General features: G+C 35.6%; 1 long non-coding RNA gene across 1 annotated transcript; it reads right to left on the reverse strand.

Annotated features, from left to right (window-relative positions):
• Positions 1-570: 570 nt before the first annotated feature.
• LOC130460829 (uncharacterized) lies at positions 571-1,098 on the reverse strand. The gene is made up of 3 exons (XR_008920947.1): positions 999-1,098; positions 804-908; positions 571-682 (listed from the first exon to the last, which is right to left on the reverse strand). It is a non-coding gene; the product is annotated as an uncharacterized lncRNA (long non-coding RNA).
• Positions 1,099-5,106: the final 4,008 nt, after the last annotated feature.

Here is a 5,106-nt window from a genome sequence, read left to right on the forward strand (position 1 = left end):
CTGTTTTGAACACACACACAGCAGAACACACACACAACAGGGAACATGATCATGACAACCTAGAAACGACGACTTATTTTCTGTTTCTTTGCAGGTAACTATTTCATATATTGGACAAATTGTTATGGCTTATACAGATATCAAGTACAGAAGGTAGATGCAGACAAGATGCTCCAAGACAATTCATATATTTGAAGTAACCAAATGCAAAAAGAGTTAAATGAGATGAAATTAGAATAATTACCCTTTTGTGTGCCATTCCCAAGACTTGTTGTGCACAATCAAGAGCTTTTGTTGAAGCAGTTCCTATACGAACTTGACCTACTAGTTGAGCAAATTGTCCACTAAGAGTTTTAAGCAGCCAATTATTCTCTTTCACTTGCTCTTGCAGCTTTCCATTTTCTTTCTCAAGTGTTTTGTTTTTCTTGTTGATAGCTGACACTTCTTCTGTTACATTTTCTATCATCACGGTCCTATGTCGAACTTTTCCATACCCATTCTTCCTTAGCACACCATGCACTCCATAAACGTCGCTCGTTCGAACTTCAAGTCTGTAACCAACAGGACGTTCTGTTACCTTTCCACCATGCATAGTGTCCTCAAAGGCTTTATTCTCGAGTTCTTGTTGAGACTTAGAAGGGTCTACATTCTTCAGCGATTCAACCATGGCCTTTGCATCATCCTGCACAAAAAAATTAGGATAACAATGCAAGATGAATTTCAGAAACTGTTTTGGAAACACATTTAGTGCAGTGTGGACTGTAAGCATTTCAATCAAATAGCTAAATAATATGGACTCATACAACAAAATCTTCAGTGAGTGTGTTTGGAAGAAAGGTCCCGTCCTTGCCCGTATGAGTCTTTATCCAAAGGGCTAATAAGCTCATTTTTACTCCATGCTCGTCTTCCTATATATGAGTAGCAATGTAAGAAGTATTAAAGAAAATCTAGAAAGATGACACCATCATGAAATAAATAAAAGAATTAATGATTTGTACATAATCAGCTTGTTGGTTCGCATAGCTATTAGAACCAGATCTATGAAATTGAGTTTGGGAGGCTCGTGCTTCTTTTCCACAGTCTGACAATTTCTGCACTCACATTCAAAGAGATTTATTAAGAAAACAATAAACAAAGATTAATTAAACTTCAATTAAAAACATGGTACTTACTTTCCCTTCATCTGAATACCAATATCTAACCAACTTTATCCACTCCTTACTGCTAATTCCATGTTGCGGAACTGCTTCTGTGGTCATCTATGTTTCTGTTTTCTCCTCTGGTTTGTAGTAATCTTTCTTGAGAGAGTACTTATACTGCTTCCAGCTTTTATTGGCACGCTTAAGCATTTGTGTGACGTATATTGGACCATCAGGAATAACAAAGCGATCCTGCAAAAAAATAATTTACCACAATCAGCATAGGAATCAAGTCAGACTGCGGATTTTCAATCATATTTCAGATTTCCAACCATATTTTAGGTGCTGCTGATTTCCAATCATACTTGGTATTTACTTTTTGTGGGTGAATGATGCATTTCAACGTTGAATAATCTGATGATTTATTGGCGTTTATAGGTCTAATTAAGTAAATCGAAACAGATGCATTTCATGGGAGTATCAATTCAGTTTATAGGTCTCTTTTAAGTAAATTGAAGCAGATGATTTCCTAAGATTATACTTACATCTACTCTTGTAGCAATTTAGATTTTAGAGCCGCATCGACCTTTTTCCAGTTCTTGTATCCAACTGGACAGTAAGCCTCCATCTTTGCAAGGCTCCCAATGAATCTGACAAAGATCTGTCCACCTTTCCTAAGCGGTTGACACAAGTCATTGAATTCAACAAAGTACTTGATGCCGTTGTTACTCCAGACATCGATTGTTGGAATAGGACCACTGGCCACTCCATAATTACCCTTAGCATCTGCATGAAAAGAGTTCAGACATCTTTAAACAGCCCACGATTAAAGCAATCATATCAAATGATGATAGTCTATGTATACAATGATAATCTCTGCTTGCATTTAACTCGAGAGGTATAATCAGTCCACTTGCTCTCTTTTTTTGAATTTTTCCTTACTTTTTTGTTTTTTTGAATTTTTTGGTGTGCTAATTTTAGTTTTTTTGTTTGTGTTAATATCCTGATTTATATGTGTAATGATATTGTGTTGATGGCAATATATTTCATAACGTTGAAGTTGGAGTTATTTTCATATAAGATTTTGGTTGGAAATATAACTGAGGTGGTTATTTTTTCAGTTTGGATGGTAATATAACTGAGGTTGAAATATAAGAGTTTGCTGTTGAAGTGTTGCTTGCTAAATGTCCTGAACCTGAGCTACTTTGAGAGGAAATTAGATATACTTTGAGAACTTCTGAAGAGAGGACAGTAGATATACTTTGAGAGGAAAGTCAAATAAACAGCTGAGCATTAAGTATATAAATACAGTAGGTGTAAATTTTCAATATGATTTCAGAAGTTCTGAACCTGAGCTAAAATTTGGTTATCTGGTTGTTTGCTTGCATATTTTTGTTGCACTCCCATTTTTAAGCACCCCATAGTACACTCTACCATATGATCCCTCCCATATTCAATTCAATGGCATCACTTGTAGATGTTAAATAGGAGCATTTGTCTTGGACTTGCTATAACTTTCTTTTTCATTCTTCAACCTAGCAACAAACTATCAATTCCACCTCCTAGAGAAAGGGGTCCCTCATTTGGTGGTTTACAGTTACACTGCTTTTTCTACTTATCGGTCTGTTGTTTTGTGGCTGCCATTGTTTTGAACATCATATTCTGATGCATAAGCTGTCGTCTTATTTAAGTTAGCATATAAGATACACTTGAAGAACGGTTGCAATGTTTTGATACCTAATACTAAACTTAGTTTTCTGTAATTTTATTTCTTCTTATACAACAGGTAGTTTTTCTGAAATCGGTTGAACTTAAAACAAAATTCAGGAAATCAAAATAGCATGGGAATAAAAAGTTAGCGTAAGTAAACTATGGTAACTCGACAGCATTTTATAAACGCAAGTCAACTATGGTAACTCGGCGCAAGTCAACAACAGCTATACCATTCTGAGCAGCAGCCTGATTCTCAAACTGACAATCATGCTTAATTAATAATCAAGTAAGGAGGATTTTTAATGTTTACTACATATATACGGAGTATGTTTTATATGAATTTAAATTGTTTTCTTTTTTTCCCCTGTGTTTCTTTTTTCTTTCGTTCACTTTATTTAAAAATCAAAATTCATAATCTTGATTCATTCTTTCATACTACGTATCATTTAATATGGACCATTATTAACTTCTAAAAACATTACTCCATGATTGACATGAAAAAGGTTGGTCATTTTTCGATGCAACTTATCCTTGAATATTGCATTACATAATACACATATACATATGAAAAGGAAAGCTAGGCTGCTAATTCTAAAAGGATTATCATGAGATGCTTTTATTAAACTTTAAGATATAAGGACAAGGGCAACTATATCTAATGGTTAAAAATTGAACTTACCAATGGTCATAACCTCTTCCTTGTCATCAAAATCTACATTATCACGCCATTCTGGATATTCCCGTAAGGACTTTGATTTTTTTGAGTTCCCTTTTGGTTCTTGAACACCTTCTGCAAGATATTTCGGTGGTTTTGAAGGTGGGATACTAGGTTGAATATTAGGTGTGTTCTGACCGGAGGAAGGAGAAGGGTATTTCGGTGGTTTTGAAGGTGGGATACTAGATTGAATATCAGGTGTGTTCTGACCGGAGGAAGGAGAAGGGTATTTCGGTGGTTTTGAAGGTGGGATACTAGATTGAATATTAGGTGTGTTCTGACCAGAGGAAGGAGAAGGGTATTTCATTGGTTTTGAAGGAGAGATACTAGGTTGAATTGAAATCTTGGAAGTAATCTTAGGTGGAATTTTATTTTCAGTTGATCCCTCGAGTAAATTTGATGTTGATCCAGTAGGTGGTATTTTCCATATAGCTTGCCGTGCACTTTTAGCAGTACTCGGACATGGAGGTGCAACCATCGATGCAGTGGTACCTGGTGGATAGAATGGTCCAAATCTAACAGACTTAGGAACCTCAGATGGTTGTGATTGAGTAGCATGCTTTTTTGTTGGCTGTGATGATGCATCTTCACTCAAAGATGAGGTACGTGATGGTAGTCAATTTGATACTGATCTAGTAGCATCTGTTTCAATTTTGACTCTAACCCTCTTGCGATAAGTCATCCTTACTATGTAGCAACTTCAAGACAAGTCACAAAAAAACAGAATATTAGCAAGCAAGGCAACTGAACTAATGAAAACAACTGAAATGGACAAATGAACAACTGAACGTAACTGAACTAATGAAAACAACTGAAATGAACAAATCAGAACAACGGAAATAATGAAAACAAATGAAATGAACTAATGAAAACAACTGAAATGAACAAATGAACATAAAAAGACTCAAGGTTTAAATGTTCAGCAGACCATCTTTCATTCAGAGTTTGCTCTGAATCTCTTATAATTCCTTGATTCTTGGTCGTCTTAGTAGACAATTTATTGGGTCCAGGAAATTAACAATTTAGAAACCATTTAGAAACTGGCATCTCATTAACAGATAGACAATAACAGTTCTCCTAGCTGATTCATTCCCGTTCACATTATTTAGATTGACCATTCAGATCCTCCAGGGAGAGCATTCCTTTGACTTCCCTAAAACACTCCAGGGAGAGCATTCCTTGCTATGAGTATTTAGCAACAAAAAGGCATTAAATACTCGTATCAATTATACCATAGTACCAATTGGCTGTAATAGAGATGCAAACTCTTACATAAAAATAAATCCCTGATTCTGTTGCTTTCATGTGCAGCGACAGATAGTCGAGAACCAGGTCTTACACATGCACTCCCACCCCAGTTCGTCTTCATTTTTTAGGCTATTAAAAACATAAATGGCTCTGATAGTCTAATAGGAACACGCACAAGAGGGGGGGGTGAATTGTATTTGAACTAGAGTGAGTTTCTTGCAACTTTAAAACAATATATGGAACTGAAAAAGACAGAAACGAATGTTACTCAATTTGAGGAAACTTCTTGAC

Source organism: Spinacia oleracea, chromosome 5 (genome assembly GCF_020520425.1).
Source record: "Spinacia oleracea cultivar Varoflay chromosome 5, BTI_SOV_V1, whole genome shotgun sequence".
Taxonomy (NCBI): domain Eukaryota; kingdom Viridiplantae; phylum Streptophyta; class Magnoliopsida; order Caryophyllales; family Amaranthaceae; genus Spinacia; species Spinacia oleracea.